We start from the raw sequence: 19,856 nt of genomic DNA on the forward strand, positions 1-19,856 counted from the left end.
TCCAAGCTACAGGCCGATTTCGCTAATTAATATTGATTTGAAGGTCTACGCTAAAATTATAGCCAATAGGTTGAAGCATTTTTTACCCGATCTGATACATACGGACCAAGCGGGTTTTGTTCCCAGACGAGAAGGGAAAGATAACACAACCAAAATAATATCATTGATAAGATATGCACAAATTAAAGGAATACCTTCTCTCATCCTGACAACAGATGCAGAGAAAGCCTTTGATAGGGTTTCTTGGGATTACTTGGATAGAACTTTGACAGGTTTTGGAATAGGCCCTATCTTGAAGCAAAAAATAATGGCATTGTATGACAACCCTTCTGCTAGGATAAGAGTCAATGGCTCGCTATCCCCTAAAGCGCTAATTTTTAATGGTACGAGACAGGGATGTCCGCTCTCGCCAATTCTTTTCATAATGGTTATGGAAACTCTTTTAGCTCATATCAGGAAGAATCCGGACATTTCTGGATTGATTGTAGCAAGTAAAGAATTTAAATGCGCTGCTTTTGCAGATGACCTATTGTTGTTTGTTACAAAACCGACGATATCCCTTCCTAATATAATGTCTCTGTTGAAATCATTTGGAGAACTCTCTAATTTCAAGGTAAATTACTCAAAATCTGAAATATTGAATGTTAACATTACCGAATTAACGAGCAAACACTTGCAACAGAATTTCTCTTTCAAATGGGCCCAATCCCACATTAAATATTTAGGGGTTAATATATGGAATGATCTTGATAAATTGTATCAGAGTAATTATGTCCCTCTTTTATCCTCAATTCAAAAACAGATAAATAACTGGGAGAAGCTCCAACTGTCCTGGTTTGGGAGAGTCCAATCCATAAAAATGATGATTTTACCAAAGATATTATATATGCTTCAGGTACTTCCGATCTTCCTTCCTCGGGCATTTCTTGTTTCCGTTAAATCACTACTGAGTAGATTTGTCTGGGGTAGGAAACATTCTAGATTAAAACATAGTCTGCTTACTCAACCTAAACATAGAGGAGGCCTGGGACTTCCAGATATTTCTCTGTATTATGTAGCTACCCACTTAGCGAGAACGCTTGCTTGGTATTCTGGCTTTGAGAAGAAGGATTGGATACTATTAGGACAAAGTTTTGTACCATTTCCGATTCGAAACACATTGTGGTGTAAAGATACCAATGTGTTACTACATTCTATTACCCACCCGCTGATCACTGCTACTCTTCGGGTATGGCAAAAAAATAGAGTTTGTTTGAATTTGACCACTTCCCCCTACATCCTTCAACCTCTGAACCAAAATCCTGAATTTTTACCTAGTATGGAGAAGGGATCCTTTACTAGGTGGGAAAGATACAAAAATAGGAATACTAGGATAAAAGATTTTATTAAAGATAACAAAATCGTATCTCTAGCTGAGATACAAAGAAGATGGGGAATACACCCTAGAGACCTATGGGGATACAATCAGCTTCACTTTTATATACAAAAACTAAAACCTTCTGTTTGGGAACGACAGTTGTCTCCTTGGGAACAACTTTTGAACTCTCCTACCCCTATACTCAAACCGTTTTCAAAGGCATACAAAATGCTACTTAACACTACCGCTCCGCAATCCTGGTCTTTCTGCAAAGCGTGGGACGTGGAATTGGGCATTAATATGTCTGAATGTCAATGGAGAGAAATTTATAAATATCAATACAAAACTTTCAAAGCCTCCAAGACAAACGAAGCAAACTATAAATTACTTACTAGATGGCACTATACCCCAGCAAAATTACAGAAAATGTACCCCAATTGCCCTAATCTATGTTGGCGATGTAACAATGCTGTAGGTACTCACACACATATATGGTTGACTTGCTCTAAAATGAAGCACTATTGGGAAGAGGTTTTAAACATAATAAACAAACTTACCTGCTCAAACATTACGATAGATCACCAGGCACAAATACTATTACACTTACCTTTTGGAGAAAAGAAACGATGGGACACCTTAACTCTATTTCTTCTCCAATCAGCGAAGGCCATGGTTCCTAAGAAATGGAAAACAGAGTTAGCACCTACATTAACAGAATGGATTATGAATACTGAAGAGATGAGGCGAATGGAAGAAATAACCCATCTTATTCATAATCAGAGTGATAAATTTTGGAAAATTTGGTCTCCCTGGGTAACCTATATTAAATCCCTTTGATTGATGTCACACAATTAGGGACTGTCTGTTCTCATTGGTGCAATGCTCTTTCTTTCTACCAGTTTGCTTCACAATCCATTACTGCGTAAGTTGTTATTCAATATCCTGATCGGTAGATTGTAATTGCTGCATTTAGGTTTCACCTGCTGTCAGTATTTACCATGTAATGACTATGTATTACGTATGTTGGAAAATGTTGCCCCCTTCCCCTTCCTTCTTCTTTCTGTACCCCCTTTCATCCCCCCTTTCTGAAAATACCTTAAATAAAGAATTTGCAAAAAAAAGTATAATGGAAGTGCTACTGACTTGGCCAAATTAATCAGTGCACATTCATTGGTCACCTGTCTAAGTAATTCAGTATATATGCAAGTGCATTTGTTAACAAAGGCAGGGGGTTTTAGTTTTAGTTTTTACAAAGTTATGATCATAAAGTTGATAAGCCACCATACCATGTCAAGGTAAACCCCACATGGTGGTCCCTAACAAATCTTTTCTATTGGGAGTGTGTATCAGGCAAGTTAAGTTCTGTTGCCGTGTATTGTATAACCTCATTCCAGAACTGTTGTATTTCTGTACACTCCCAGAACATATGAAAGAATGTCCCTGAGGTTCATTATTTCGGGCAAACATCAGATGCTGTAGGGTACAGTTTAGCCAGCCTGTATGGTGTGTAGTATATAACTTGTGTATACCAGTTTTTCATAGACAAAGTCAGTTCAGGAATTTGTTTTAGGGTGTCTTTCTGCATATCACCTTCTATTTCAGGAATGTTCCTTAACCATTTTTGTTTAGGCTTGTCCAACGAATCAGAACTTGCCTGCAAAAGAATTGTATAAAAGAGTGATAGTGGTTTTTTTCAGGCCTGGTTTGAGTAGATATTTTTCTAATGTTGGTCTATTAGGAAATTGCATTTTAAAAGCGTGTTTAAGTTGAAAATAGCGAAATAACATTGGAGGGGAGGTTATACTCTTACTATAGGGTTGAAAATTGTTTAATGTCACCATTTTCTATGATGTTTTTTTATGGTTTTGATGCTATGATTGGCCCAGCAGCTAACATACAATATGAGTTGAAAGTGGGGTAAATTAGTGTTGCCCCACAAAAGGGGGCAAATAGACCAATTTCGGGATGTACCCATCACCATTTTTAGGGCTTTTTGGTATGCCCGGGTTACTGTAGGCATGGGTATTGTCGTGGTGTAATGTTGGGATGGACCTCTATACAACAATCTAGCTAAAGGATCCCACGGCTGCTGCCTCAAGAATAATAGCTTGGTTATTCAGTGTCGGTTTCACCCCCCAGTGTGCAAATACCAACTGACTAGCCAAGTAGTACAATTTAAGATCAGGGAGTAGAGATGTCGCGAACTGTTCGCCGGCGAACTTGTTCGCGCGAACATCGGGTGTTCGCGCTCGCCGGAAGTTCGCGAACGTCGCGCGACGTTCGCCATTTTGGGTTCGCCATTGTTGGCGCTTTTTTTTGCCCTCTCACCCCAGACCAGCAGGTACATGGCAGCCAATCAGGAAGCTCTCCCCTGGACCACTCCCCTTCCCTATAAAAACCGAAGCCCTGCAGCGTTTTTTCACTCTGCCTGTGTGTGCTGAAGAGATAGTGTAGGGAGAGAGCTGCTGCCTGTTAGTGATTTCAGGGACAGTTGAAAGTTTGCTGGCTAGTAATCGTTTTGATACTGCTCTGTTATTGGAGGGACAGAAGTCTGCAGGGGTTTGAGGGACATTTAAGCTTAGGTAGCTTTGCTGGCTAGTAATCTACCTTCTACTGCAGTGCTCTGTATGTAGCTGCAGTGGGCAGCTGTCCTGCTTCTGATCTCATCTGCTGACTGCTGCAATAACAGTAGTCCTTGTAAGGACTGCTTTTATTTATTTTTTTGTTGTTTTACTACTACTACTACTACTACTACTATAAGAGCCCAGTGCTATTAGTCTAGCAGTGTTGGGGAGTGGGACTGGTGTGCTAATCTGCTGCTCCTAGTAGTTCAGCAGCACCAACTTTAATTTTTTTTTTTAATATTCATTTTTTTTTTATTTTACTTTTTTTATTTTACTACCGCTGTAGTAGTGTATAAGTTGACCTTTTAGGCATTATTTGCCCTGTAGGCATTATTTGCACACTGTTTTCTTCAACCCGCCATCGAGCTGTGTGACCTTGTTCACATTCTGTCTAAATATCCATAATATTACCGTCTCCAGAAAAAACACCGGAGTGACTTTTTTCAAGCAGCCATAATATATTTTACGTAATCCGTATCCACCGCTGTAGTAGTGTATACGTTGGCCTTGTAGGCATTATTTGCACACTGTTTTCTTCAACCCGCCATCGAGCTGTGTGACCTTGTTCCCATTCTGTCTAAATATCCATAATATTACCGTCTCCAGAAAAAACACCGGAGTCACTTTTTTCAAGCAGCATTCATATATTTTACGTAATCCGTATCCACCGCTGTAGTAGTGTATACGTTGGCCTTGTAGGCATTATTTGCACACTGTTTTCTTCAACCCGCCATCGAGCTGTGTGACCTTGTTCCCATTCTGTCTAAATATCCATAATATTACCGTCTCCAGAAAAAACACCGGAGTCACTTTTTTCAAGCAGCATTCATATATTTTACGTAATCCGTATCCACCGCTGTAGTAGTGTATACGTTGACCTTGTAGGCATTATTTGCACACTGTTTTCTTCAACCCGCCATCGAGCTGTGTGACCTTGTTCACATTTTGTCTAAATATTGATAATATTATCGTCTCTAGAAAAACCACTTGAGTTACTTTTTTTCAAGCAGCATTCATATATTTTACGTAATCCGTATCCACCGCTGTAGTAGTGTATACGTTGACCTTGTAGGCATTATTTGCACACTGTTTTTTCAACCCGCCATCGAGCTGTGTGACCTTGTTCACATTTTGTCTAAATATTGATAATATTATCGTCTCTAGAAAAACCACTTGAGTTACTTTTTTTCAAGCAGCATTCATATATTTTACGTAATCCGTATCCACCGCTGTAGTAGTGTATACGTTGACTTTGTAGGCATTATTTGCACAGTGTTTTCTTCAACCCGCCATCTAGCTGTGTGTATTATCGTTTCCAGAAAAACCAACTGAGTTTTTGTTGTTGTTGTTGTTTTTTAAAAATAATGCCAGGCAAAGGCAGGCCGCCACGCAGAGGCCGTGCTAGGGCCGTGCTGCTATGCAATCCTGTGGCCCTAGCAAATTTCCCAGTTTTAAAAAGCCAATGACCCTGAACTCCCAAAATGCTGAAGAGGTAGTTGACTGGCTTACACAGCACACCCCATCCTCTACCGTTTCTAACTTTACCACAACATCCTCCTCATCCTCCACTGCTATGGCCACCCCACGTAACACTTCCTCCACCACCGGTGCCCCTTCTTCACTGGGGTCAGAGGAGTTATTTTCCAATGAGTTTCTTGAACTGAGTAATGCGCAACCATTATTGCCAGAAGAAGATGAAGGAGATGAGGACCTTACACCAGATTTAATTCTGGCAGAGAACACGATAGAGATGGACATAATGAGTGATGAGGAGGAGGTCCCCGCTGCTGCTTCCTTCTGTGATGTGTCAGAAGAAATTGATGCATCTGAGGAGAATGATGATGAGGAGATTGATGTTTTGTGGGTGCCTAGTAGAAGAGAGCAAGAGGAGGGTAGTTCAGATGGAGAGACGGAGAGTCAGAGAGGCAGTAGGAGAATAAGACTTAGAAGAAGCAGGGAGGACAGCCCGCAGGGATCAGCAGGGCACAACATGTATCGGCACCTGTGTTCAGCCGGCCAACGCACCCGCCATTGCCGCCAATACCGCCAACTCCGCCAACTTCTACTGTTACCGCCAGATCGCACACTTCCAAAAAGTCAGCAGTGTGGATTTTTTTAATGTGTGTGCCTCTGACAAAAGCATTGTAATTTGCAATGAGTGCAGTCAGAAACTGAGCCTTGGTAAGCCCAACAGCCACATAGGTACAACTTCTATGCGAAGGCACATGAGCGGCAAGCACAAAGCACTTTGGGAGCAACACCTCAAAGGCAACAGGCAAACTAAAAGCCACACTCCTTCTGGTCCAGCATCTTACTGCTCTACCTCTGCTCTCCTTGACCCGTCTGAACCACCCTCCACTCCGCCTTCCACCTTGACCACCTGTTCCCATTCCCAGTCATCTGCCACCAGCCAAGTTTCTGTGAAGCCATGTTTGAGCGTAAGAAGCCAATGTCTGACTGTCACCCCCTTGCCCCGGCGTCTGACAGCTGGCTTGTCTGCACTCTCTTACCCGCCGCCAGCTTTTACCATACCAGCTGGTGGACTCTGAGGCCTTCCGCAAATTCTGTAGCAATTGGGACACCGCAGTGGAAGGTACCCAGCCGCAATTTTTTTTCTAAAAAGGGAATACCACACCTGTACCACCATGTGCAGAGCCAAGTTACCGCATCTCTGTCACTTAGTGTTGGGCCAAAGGTCCATATGACTACTGACGCATGGTCCTCCAAGCATGGTCAGGGCAGGTATGTCACCTACACTGCCCACTGGGTGAACTTGGTAATGGCTGGGAAGCAGGGAATGGGTAGCTCAACAACAACAGTGGAGTTGGTGTCACCGCCACGGATTGCACGCGGTTCTGCCACCACCTCTACTCCTCCATCGCTCTCTACCTCGTCTTCTTCTTCTTCTTACTCTGCTGCTGGGTCCTCCTTCTCCTCCTCCACACCTGTGCACCCCCAGCTCCCCCTAGGCTATTCGACGTGCCAGGTACGCCGTTGTCACGCTGTCTTGGGGATGACGTGCCTGGAAAGCAAAAACCATACCGGATCTGTACTCCTGTCATCTCTGCAGTCACAGGCCGATCGGTGGCTGACCCCACACCAACTGCAGATCGGAAAAGTGGTGTGTGACAATGGAAGCAATCTGTTGGCAGCGTTGAGACTAGGCAATTTAAACACATGTGCCCTGCATGGCACATGTGTTAAATTTAATAGTCCAACGTTTTGTCTCCAAGTACCCAGGATTCCAGGACGTTCTCACCCAGTCCAGAAAGGTGTCGGCCCATTTCAGACGTTCCTACACAGCCATGGCACGCCTTGCTGACATTCAGCAGCGCTACAACATGCCAGTCAGGCGTTTGATTTCTGACAGCCAGACTCGCTGGAATTCAACGCTCCTTATGTTGGAACGTCTGCTGCAACAACAAAGGGCCGTCAACGAGTACCTTTTTGAACTGGGTGGTAGGACTGGATCTGCACAGCTGGGGATTTTTTTCCCCCGTTACTGGGTGCTTATGCGCGATGCCTGCAGGCTCATGCGACCTTTTGAAGAGGTGACAAATATGGTCAGTCGCACCGAAGGCACCATCACGACCTAATACCCTTCGCTTTCTTCCTGGAGCGTGCCGTGCGACGAGTGACAGATGAGGCTGTAGACCAGCGTGACGAGGAGCTGGGAAGCGCACGATTTCTGGTCGGAATCACCAGAACGAACCCAGGCACCTGCTGCAACGCAGGGAGAGGTGCCAGAAGTGGAGTCAGAGGAGGAAGGTGGCTTTGTGGAGGAGGAGGAGGAGGACCAACAGGAGCAGGCTTCCCAGGGGGCTAGTGGTGACCTTTTGGGGACCCCTGGTCTTGTACGTGGCTGGGGGGAGGAGACCGTGGATGATGCAGTCCTTGATAATGAGGAAGCGGAGATGGATAGCTCTGCATCCAACCTTGTGAGAATGGGGTCTTTCATGCTGTCATGCCTGTTGAAGGACCCCCGTATCAAGAGGCTTAAGGAGAAGGACCTGTACTGGGTCGCAACGCTACTAGACCCTCGGTACAAGCATAAAGTGTCAGAAATGTTACCAACATACCACAAGTCCGAAAAGATGCGGCATTTACAAACCAGCCTGCAAAACATGTTGTACAATGCTTTTAAGGGTGATGTCACTTCAGGAACTCATCAACATTCCAGGGGCAGAGGTGCCAGTAATCCTGCCACGAGCACACCTGCAAGGACAAAGCCCTTTGGCCAGTCTGTAACGTCAGACATGCAAATGTTTTTCTGTCCAAGGCAGCGCCACAACCCTTCTGGATCCACCCTCAAAGAACGCCTCGACCGGCAGGTAGCGGACTACCTGGCATTAACTGCAGATATCGACACTCTGAGGAGCGATGAACCCCTGGACTACTGGGTGCGCAGGCTTGATCTGTGGCCAGAGCTGTCACAATTTGCCATGAACCTCTTGTCTTGCCCAGCCTCAAGTGTGCTCTCAGAAAGGACCTTCAGTGCAGCAGGAGGGATTGTAACTGAGAAGAGAACTCGCCTAGGTCACAAAAGTGTCGATTACCTGACCTTTATTAAAATGAATGAGGGGTGGATCTCGGAGGGTTACTGCACGCCGGAAGACTTGTTCTGACTTCTATGCAGCTGTCCTTCTCTTCAAGCCTCATGACTCCACACACAGCTGTCCTTTAGCGTCCTCCTCCTCCCTCCGCCACCGTTACAAACTAGGGTGCAAAACCTACTGGTTTAATTTTTTCTGGCCTCTGTGCTTCAGTGGCTGCAACCAAAAAAACTGGGCAAACAATGTCTACAAGGTCAACGTATGGCAAAAAATGACTATTTTCAGCATTTATATGGCATATTTTTTCTGGCAACTGTGCTTCAGTGGCTGCGTCCAAAAAAATGCATATTTTCTGCATTTATATGGCATAATTTTTCTGGCAACTGTGCTTCAGTGGCTGTGACCAAAAAAATGCATATTTTCTGCATTTATATGGCATAATTTTTCTGGCCTCTGTGCTTCAGTGGCTGCAACCAAAAAAATTTATATTTTCAGCATTTATATGGCATAATTTTTCTGGCCTCTGTGCTTCAGTGGCTGCAACCAAAAAAATTTATATTTTCAGCATTTATATGGCATAATTTTTCTGGCAACTGTGCTTCAGTGGCTGCGACCAAAAAAATTACTATTTTCAGCATTTATATGGCATATTTTTTCTGGCCTCTGTGCTTCAGTGGCTGCGGCCAAAAAAACTGGGCAAACAATGCCTACAAGGTCAACGACGTTGACCTTGTAGGCATTGTTTGCCCAGTTTTTTTGGCCGCAGCCACTGAAGCACAGAGGCCAGAAAAAATATGCCATATAAATGCTGAAAATAGTAATTTTTTGCCATACGTTGACTCAACGTATATGGCAAAAAATGACTATTTTCAGCATTTATATGGCATATTTTTTTCTGGCAACTGTGCTTCAGTGGCTGCGACCAAAAAAATGCATATTTTCTGCATTTATATGGCATAATTTTTCTGGCCTCTGTGCTTCAGTGGCTGCAACCAAAAAAATTTATATTTTCAGCATTTATATGGCATAATTTTTCTGGCAACTGTGCTTCAGTGGCTGCGACCAAAAAAATGCATATTTTCTGCATTTATATGGCATAATTTTTCTGGCCTCTGTGCTTCAGTGGCTGCAACCAAAAAAATTTATATTTTCAGCATTTATATGGCATAATTTTTCTGGCAACTGTGCTTCAGTGGCTGCGTCCAAAAAAACTGGGCAAACAATGTCTACAAGGTCAACGTATGGCGAAAAATTACTATTTTCAGCATTTATATGGCATATTTTTTCTGGCAACTGTGCTTCAGTGGCTGCGTCCAAAAAAACTGGGCAAACAATGCCTACAAGGTCAACGTATGGCAGTTGTTTAAAGAGAACAGTAGATTACTAGCCAGCAAAGCTACCTAAGCTAAAATGTCCCTCAAATCCCTGCAGACTTCTGTCCCTCCAATACAGAGCAGTATCAAGCAGATTACTAGCCAGCAAGCTTACTATCATCTGTCCCTGAAATCACTAACAGCTCTCCCCCTACACTATCTCTTCCAAGCACACACAGGCAGATTTTTCAGATACATTTTTGCCCTTGATCCCCCTCTGGCATGCCACTGTCCAGGTCGTTGCACCCTTTAAACAACTTTAAAATCATTTTTCTGGCCAGAAATGTCTTTTCTAGATGTTAAAGTTCGCCTTCCCATTGAAGTCTATGGGGTTCGCGAACCGTTCGCGAACCGCTCGCATTTTTGCGCAAGTTCGCGAATATGTTCGCGAACTTTTTTTCCGACGTTCGCTACATCCCTATCAGGGAGGGCTAATATTCTTCCTGTTGTAGGTACGCATAATGTCAGTAGAGGGTGTCCACCCGCCCACAGGAGATTTCTCATCAAACTTTTGACCAGTTTGAACCAGCAGGCTATTGAAGTGACAGGAGCATTATGGAGGGTGTACAGAAATTTTCATAGGAATACCCTCTTAAAGATGTTCACCCTGCCGGGGAATGAGATTGGGAGGGCTAGCCAAGTCTCTAGTTTTTCCTCGAATGACCTAATTATGGGGTCTAGGTTAAGGTTGGAGTATTGCTATAAGTCCCGCTGTATTAATATACCCAGATACTTAAAGGTATCTGCTACTTGTAGATTACCTACTTTTTGAGGTCTGTTCTCTGGGAGGGGGTCAATGGGAAATATAACCGACTTATTTTCATATTTAAGACCTGAGAAGTCCCCAAATGTGGTTACTATTTGCAGCGCTGATAATGCACTGTTGGGGTTTGCCAAGTATATTAACATATCATCTGCATAACGTGACAATTTTTCAATTATTGTTCCCAACACAAGCCCTTCAACTTGCTCTAATCAGTATTGCTAATGGCTCTATTACCAGCGCAAATAATAAGGGCGAGAGGGGACAGTTCCCCTTTCTAGCAAGAAGGTGTTCGAGAATACTACATTCACTAGGACTTTTGCCTGCAGATGTGCATATAGTGCCCTGATCCAGGTTCTGAATCAGGGTCTTATGTTATATCAAGCTACCTCCCATAAATGTGGCCAGCTAACCATGTCAAACGCCTTGGTGTCTAGAGACACAGCTATTCTTATTCTGACCTGCATTATCATGTTTAAGTACAAGGTTTGTATAGAGGTGACTCAAATTGATGTCGGTGGAAGATCAGTTATTGCATTGTTTACCTCTTCTTGAGATATATCAGCTTCTAATTGCGCCCACTGGTCACCTGATAACTGAGGTTAGGTAATTAGGTTTAGGTATTCTGTGAGCTCTGTTGAGGGTTTGGCCAGTGGGGCTGAGTATGTACCTTGGTAATAGTTCCCAAATGTATTGGCCAAATCTAGGTGGTCTGTAATTAGCTCACCAGTCACATTATATACCCCTCATATTACTGTGTGTGGGATAGCCCCCCTTGCCAGTATGGCTAAGAATTTTCCATTCATATCACCTTTGTCAAACCATGCAGCATTTATATATAGAGCTCTTTCTGTGAGTATTTATCAATTTACAAGTGATCCAAAAGCCTCTTGGGCTTCTTCCATCTTAGCTCTCTTATCTGCTGTGGAAGACTCGGCCAGGGCCCTTTTGGCTTTGACCAATTCAGATTGAGCCTGTGTCACCTCTAGATCAATCTGCTGACTTAATTAGTGAGATATAGGTACCCCTTATAACAGCGTCAGCTGCATCCCATACCATAAAGTCTGATGCTGAGCCATTTGGCGGGTAGCCTCCATAGTGGGCCTTGTTGTTAGGGCTTGCCATCCACACAAAGGGTCATTGGAGCATGGTCCGAACATATTCTAGGTAGTATTTGCACTTTGCACAGGGTCTGTAGTATATCTGAAGTGATTAAGTATACAGTAGGTCTATTTGGGAGAGGGCAGCTGTAGCTGTTGAGTAGCATGAGTATTTGAGTGTATTGTTTGGTATGTGGATTCCTCCATCGCCATGCATCTGTGAGACCTAGCGTTGCAGTCCAACAATTGTAAATACCGCACCTCCTCTCCTCTCCTTTCCTATGATATTCCTGCCAGGTGGTGCAGAACTCCCAGAACTGCAGAACTGATGCACGGGTGGTCAAAAATAAAAGCGGTAAGCTCCCCACCTGCAAAATAACATGGTGTTCGTGCGGCTCTCTTCCTATGTACCTAGTGTTTCAGCCCAGTGGGCAAAAAAAGCGGGAGTCATGTGGATTAGTTTTTAACCTATCTGTTGCTGTGTTCATGACCATATTAAAGTCCCCTGCCCATATTGGAGGTAAGTTGCTGTATGGAGAGAATTTTTGTACCAGCAGCTTGAGGTGACCCGCTTGAGGTGACCCGTTGGACTCCATCCAACCTCTTTGCTGGCAAGTCACATACCTTAGTAGTGTTATGAAGGCACATGGCCCCAGGGTGCTCCCAGCACTGAAGTCCCCGAGATAAGATTAGAATGCGAGTAGAAGATGAGAAGTACAACAAAAAACACAAACCCAAATGAAACATCCCCCCTCCTGGTATCCTCCCCCTACATAAAGATACATTTCCCATGCCCCTTTGAACCTGGAATTTAACTAGTTGTAAGTCTTATTAGGCCCTTCCGGCCCGGATGTGGTGCATCTTAATGGTCTGTCTGATTAAAAGTCAGACTCCTTGCTTTAAGTGTCTAAGCTGATAGCATGGTAGTGACCCAGTTTATCAGGATAGTTGTCTTGCTAATTGTCTCCAATAAGCGTGGCAGGGATTAGGGTGGATGCTCCTACCTTGGTAGGGTCCAGTGGAGTCTATTATTCCCCCCCCCCTTACCCATTGGTTACACACCTTGTGGTTTGTTAGTTCTGTAGTGGTTTCTGTTGGTTGGTGGTTCTTGGTAGAAGTGAGTCTGTATCAGGTCTTGGTTTTAAGCCTTTAGTCCAGTCACGGCTAAGAGGTCTGATTACTTGCTATCAGTGTCTGGGTTAATGACTTGGGTCTGTGTTAGTGTCCCCACCTTTTAGGGTTAATGTCTTCCCTTGCTGACCTGAAAAAGCCATAAAGAGAACTAGGATAGGTGTGCCTACCTTGGTGTTAGGCTTTGTTGTGTCAGCATTGGGTCTGTAGCAGGTCTCGGCCTTTTTCATTGAGTCCTGTCTCGGGCTGTTTACCAGGCTGTTGTCTCCTTGGACCTTTTGCATCCAACCAGGTGTCGACTTCTGCTGGTGTTGTTAAGATATGGGTTTGCCTGCCCTCCAGTATCCGCAATTTGGCAGGAAAGAACATACTATATTGGATTTGTGCATCTCGCAGATGTTTCTTGACTCCATGGAACGTTGCTTTTTGCTTTTGGACTGCTATTGAAAAGTCAGGGTAGAAAGAGATGTGCGTGCTGTTGTATTGTATTTCTTTTTTTTGGCGAGCAGCTCTGAGGATAGCATCTGTTTCCCTATAGTTGAGGACCTTTAGTAGGAAGTGCCGCGGAGGGGCTCCCGTGGGAGTGTTTTGGTTGTAACTCTATGGGCCCTTTCTTCTATGAATACGTCTGAGAAGCTGTTTGCGCCAAAGAGGTATTTTAGCCAGGCTTCCGTGAATTTTTGGGATGTTGGCCATTTCTGTCAGCCCAACAATACGGACATTGTTGCGTCTATGCCTATTTTCGAGGTCGTCAGATTTGTCCAGGGCTGTTTTAAGCTGTTGTTGCAGGTTTCGTACTGTGTGACAAAAGGGAGTTACTTGGTATTCTAATGTAGAGACTCTGTTTTTGACCTCTGTTGTTTTCTCCCTCACATTCTGTAGGTCTTGCCTCAGTAGTGATATATCCATCTTGAGCTCCTCCAGTTGAGCAGTAGTCGTGCTGTTTTCTAGTATTGCCCCTAGTAATTCACTTAGTGTTGGCTCAGGGGGTGATTGACCAGATTGTGGGGAGGCGGGTGGCAGGTCAGCATTCCCTTCTTTGCTTGGCTCCTGTTGGGAGCTGTGTGCATATTGCTCCAGGCGGGATTCTGCATCACTCTTTACTTTGGACCCGTATTTGCCCATGGTTACTGGTTATGATGGTGGAAATTTTGAGTCGGCAGACTTGGTCAGAATAAAAAAAAAATGGGCATGGATTCCAGGGAGCTTCAGTTCATCATCATGTTAAGTCCATTTGTACCAGCTAGCTGGCACCCTATGCTGACAACACCTTGTTGTCCCACGCCAGTGCTGAATGTATTTTACAACATTTGTAGGCATAGGGCCTTCATTAAGTAACAGTAGGGAGTATCCCTAGGTGGCCTATTGAGTACAGGTTCGGCAGCTGGATCCCTTTGTTGTTAGGGCACTGGGATGGGTGCCTCTAGGATGTTTGTCTCGGGGGAGTGGATTCCATATTCTCTAGTCCTTGGTTGCAACTAGTGGAGTCAGGGACGATTGTGTATTTGACTGTGCAGAGTTATGAGGAAGCATGATAGAGCATGCAGCCTTCATGCTTGATGGTGTCTATTAGGTGCTGGTACTTTGTGTGGCATCTTAGCTTATATAAAGGCATATAAGAATGAAAGGCACCCCCAGGGTCTGGTATGCACTCACCCTCCTCTGTTATGGAGTCCCTGAGGATTTCAGAGTGCTGGTTCTGAATGGGCAGTGCTCTGCGCCATTCCACCTCATTCAGGCTCAGCAAAATTCAGCCTGCAGCTTTGCAGGCGTGCATAGGCCGCCTAGAAGGGGAATTTTTGCTATGAGCAGCGGCAGGGATTATGTGCGATGGCCCCTTCGGTTCAGTGTTATGTCAACAGTGGGCCTTTTTTGCAACACTGTGGCTCTTTTTAAGAGCAAGACCCCGGGAATGCCAGCGAAGCACGTCTTCTTCCAAGCAGGGTCGGACACACCCCCCCTCCCTGCAGACCAACGTTAATGCCACCTGCTGGCTGAAATGAATATTTCCCAAGTATTTACATTTCAACATAAAATATATTTTATCTCCTTGCATGCATATTGTTTCTTTCTGTGTCTGTATGTAAGCAGTAGCTGTATACAGAAAGCAGAAATATAGGTTTTGGACTAGAATTTGTATGCAACAGGGATACTGCAGCAGTGTGAATGACAACATAGCTCCATGCCTAAACAAGCTATATTTTTACAAAATGCCTCATTATTGTCAACTGGTAACTGGAACTGGAAAGGAAAGTTTGAGAATCAACTTCATGATGTCACTGGATGAAATCTGATTGGGTGTTTTTGGCTTGGGAATGGATTGCTCTGGAAGAGTGGAAAGCCACATGAACATTTTTCATCCTCTTACAAACTTTTTTTTTCTATGTACTCAAACCAGACAGTACCTTAAAATGCTAACAACAATTACTAATGGTTCTGACATTATTTTTTCTTAACTGTATGAAAAAGCTGTGGGCTAAACATAACTGAGCTTATTTATGAGCACTGCACGCATTTGCACCTAGGCAGTAACACATAGGAGCAGATTTATCAAAATGTAAGATTAGAGCTCACTGCAGAAAAATATACTCACTTTCTAGTCATTCCTATGGCATTTTTAGAAGTGTATTTATCAGTGGGTGAAAGCATTCACTATTTCATAAATAATATACTAATAATTCTATAGGAATGAATAGAAAGTGGGTGCATTTTTCTGTGGTGAGCTCTAATCTCAAATTTTAATCTTCCCCTAAACAACCAATCCACAACTAGCAGGTAAAACAATATATACGTAAACATTTCAGCAGGTGACATAAATTACTTCCCAAGTGCAAACTGACTGTGACAATACATGAACCTCATGTTTTACCCCATTGTCATTGAATTGTAATTTTTCAATTTAGATGCATGTTTAGGCACCAAAAAAAACTGTCACTTCTTTAATTGGAAGAATATTGAGGTGTTATCAGACAAGGCTATCACCCCAATGTTTGATCATTCAATACCATGCAGCATTTAGTTTGTTAGTGAATAAAATAATCTATGCAGCTATACGATAACTCTGAAGGGCAATAAATAAATAAATAAATCTGAATCCCAATATTTAACCTAACACTCCAGGTGAGTATTATCTGTTCTTCGTGGCACAAAATAATTTCACAGTCAAAGTAACCAAGTGGATGTACTGGCTAGCTGTGCAATATATTTGTTTGTCCATATAAATGTGTAAACCAAAACCAGGAAAATCCATGATAGAATATACAACTGACTGCACTCACAATGATCTAGAGGGGGAAGGGGAAGAAAGGAAGATTGATCCAAAAGCTCTTTTAGTTACCTTCACCAAAAAAAAAATCCTTACTGATTCCAACAAGGGAGTTAAATGTCCCCTGATCAATAACTTTGAATTAGAAGCTACAACATCCCCAGGCAAGGACTAAAACAACTTTGATGTTCTTATTGTCAAGAATGTCTTTCTTTGCTGCTATTTGTGTCTTATTTGCTTTAGTCAGAAGGGAAGACCTCACATCACTTGCTCTTCTTCATAACTTAAGTCCTTCAACCCCATAATTAATTTTACCGGCCTTCACTGCATGTGTATTTATATAGCTGCCCATAACTGTATCTAACACTAATGTATACAGAGACATCCCTGTATTCTGTTAGATTGTTCGGTCACTTCTAGACACTTTTCTTATTAAACAGAGCAATTTGTACAAGTGCAACAAGCTTATTGACATATCATTTATAAATGGTTGAATTTTGTGATAAAAATACATTCCTTAATTCAGAAACTGACAATTATTTCCCAGGCAAAAAATGAGCACATAGACACATACAAAATCACATCATTTTGTGAGGCTGATGAAAGTTTGGGTCTGACTGCTTACATATTCAGATAAAGAATGAAGACTGGTACTAGACCTAAGGAAATATGTATAAACATTTAACACACTATACTAAACTATATTGTTTTTATTGCAATATCTATTGTATAACTAATAACTATATATATATATTATTATGCTTGAAAAAGGTCCCAACAGGGACCGAAACGTTGAATAAAGATGCAATAAAAGATTATTTGTTTTACAACAAAGGGAGTCCTGGTTTATGAAACATTGGTGTACACAAGATTAACCGTGCACCCCTGCCTTCATTTAGATTGATTTTGGAGTGCAGATACTCACCTGGAAGATATATATATTATATATATATATATATATATATATATATATATATATATATATATATATATATATATATATATATATTTAGATCATTTAAGAGCACTCACGGGTATTGTGAAGAATACTTTTTTATTGGAGTGTTACAATCTACCCCACAATATACCTGTAGGGGTAGATTGTAACACTCCAATAAAAAAGTATTCTTCACAATACCCGTGAGTGCTCTTAAATGATCTAATATGCTAATTCCTGAAGTAGCACCCGGGGTTTTGATGCTTTGAGGGTGAGTGCCGGTTCTACTACACCATATTATATATATATATATATATATATATATATATATATATAATCGATGCAGGGATAAGCACACTCTAGTAAAGGTGAATTAAAGTGTTTTTATTTGTAACACAGCATTGTCGTTTCGGATAAATCCTTGATAAAGGTCCCAAGGTGGGACTGAAACGTACTAGAGTGTGTTGATCCCTGCATCGATTGTATCATTCCAATTGATCGTGCACCTCGTCTGCGACAAAGACAGAGTGCGGACACCCAAGCATCTTTATATGTATCGCTGACGTTTCGGCTGATGCAACAGCCTTTCTCCAAGTGAGAAAGGCTGTTGCATCAGCCAAAATGTCAGTGATTGTCCACAAATAAAAATACATTTATTTCTTCTAATACCTGCAAGTGCGATCTCTATCATCCCTTTTACATTCATTTTCATCAAGGACTGCACCCAGGCATGCGTGACTCCATTATCGTGAGTGCCGATTTTCTCCAATATACAGTATATCTATCTATCTATCTATCTATCTATCTATCTATCTATCTATCTATCTATCTATTTCAAAAAAGACCAGCAACAAGGAGTAATCTTGTGAAAAGTGCATGAGTAGCCTTTTGTATACACTTTTAAAGTTTTTCACTAGATTACTCAGTGTTGCTAGTCTTTTTTGGAGCATCTAGAATCATTCATTTGCTGTGCAACCAAGGCAAACAGTACAAGTGGTGTCCTATATATATAATAAAAGGGCAGCCAAGTTTGGGAGTTTTACTTTGAAAGCAGCTAGTAAGTTGCAGGTAAAACGTATTCGTCCCTTTTATAAAATGTATAATTAAACCATAGAATTCTTAATGAATCAGATGAAAATTGAGCATAGGACTGGCCAGATATGGGATGACTTTGACGTAGTTGGCCAGCTTAAATATATTGCAATATATGGACAAACAATCCCTGTTTTGTTTAAAGGGTAAGGCATTTTTCAGTAGCAGTATGCACAAAATGTCTCTGTCTTAAATATATTGATAATGGGTTGAGTGCAGAGGAATCTTGTATTTGTCTATATGTATTTTGTGGTCACACCCTAATTGCACCCCCGCCTAATGATTTTAAAAACTAGTGGTGAGCACAACTTTCCCTTGTTTGTTATAGTTCTACAAGAGCAGTGACCAGCTCCATGTTGTAGCTCCCACCCTCTCCAACTATAGTCAGGTGATCCCACTGGTGTCTAATAAAAGGGCAGCCAAGTTTGGGAGTTTTACCTTTGAAAGCAGCTAGTAAGTTGCAGGTAAAACGTATATATATATATATGTATATAATATGTATATGTATATATATATATATGTATATATATATATGTATATATATATATATATATTGTATATATATATATATATATGTATATATATATATGTATATATATATATATATGTATATATATATATATGTATATATATATATATATGTATATATATATATAATGTTATGGTATATATATTGTATATATATAATATATATATATTATATAATATATATGTATATGATATATATATATGTATATGTATATATATATAATATGTGTGTATATGTATATATAATATATATATATATATATATATATGTGTGTATTGAATATATATATATATATATATATATATATATATATATATATATATATATATATATATGTATATATATATATATATATAAAAGAGTCCAAACTGGTGCACTCCACAATATATAGTTGAAAGCCTTGGTGCTGGTAGAACTTACGTGTATTCAATGAAACAAAAAAGACCGCACTCACAGGACTTATCATGAAAAAAAAGCCACAAGGGCTGTGCTTTTATTCCTCAACGTTTCGGCTATCCAACTCTAGCCGTCCTCAGGAGGTGAAAACATAACACAAAGTGAGGTCTTTTTAAACAAGTAACTTATGGCGCCAAAATTAGTGTGTATGACGTCATCAGAGTGCGTCCACATGTATATAAATAGTGAAGAAACCTAAAGCGTGTATTAAAGGGTTAATCAAGTGCCCCCTTAAGTTAATCAAGGGTCAATATCCCTGTGTAATCCACCAACATTACATCAAAGGTGCCCAGTGTCTTGTTGAGAGTATCGTGCAGTGACTGAAGTGAAATTTGCAGCTCCCTGTCTGTTTCATGTCATAAGTGACAGACAGGCATGCTTCCTACTTACCCCAGGAGAGCGATCGCAGCCCCATATCCTGATCGTGTCCCTTTGTATGCCAAATGGTAGCCGATCCTTACCGCCACACTAGCAGAGCACCCTTATCGCATCTGTCAAACCTCCTACCCGTCATTTCACCAGCGCTCCGTGGCTAATCCGGATCCTTCCAATGCTGAGGGAGCTCGGGCTCCTCCTACCAACCCGCTGATAGGCTCAAAGCTCACACACCCTCCTGTTTCCTTCGTCCAAGGGTCTATTGCACAGAGTTAACCCCGTAGAGTGCCAGTACCTAACT

General features: G+C 41.8%; 1 long non-coding RNA gene across 1 annotated transcript in view; it reads right to left on the reverse strand.

Moving 5' to 3' along the window:
- Positions 1 to 1,964: 1,964 nt before the first annotated feature.
- LOC121396315 overlaps positions 1,965 to 19,856 on the reverse strand; it is a 28,729-nt gene continuing 10,837 nt past the window's right edge. Inside the window, exon 2 of the long non-coding RNA XR_005962977.1 lies at positions 1,965 to 2,033. This is a non-coding gene — a long non-coding RNA (uncharacterized LOC121396315). The remainder of the gene's footprint in view (positions 2,034 to 19,856) is intronic.

Source organism: Xenopus laevis, chromosome 7S (assembly GCF_017654675.1).
Source record: "Xenopus laevis strain J_2021 chromosome 7S, Xenopus_laevis_v10.1, whole genome shotgun sequence".
In the NCBI taxonomy this organism is placed as follows: Eukaryota; Metazoa; Chordata; class Amphibia; order Anura; family Pipidae; genus Xenopus; species Xenopus laevis.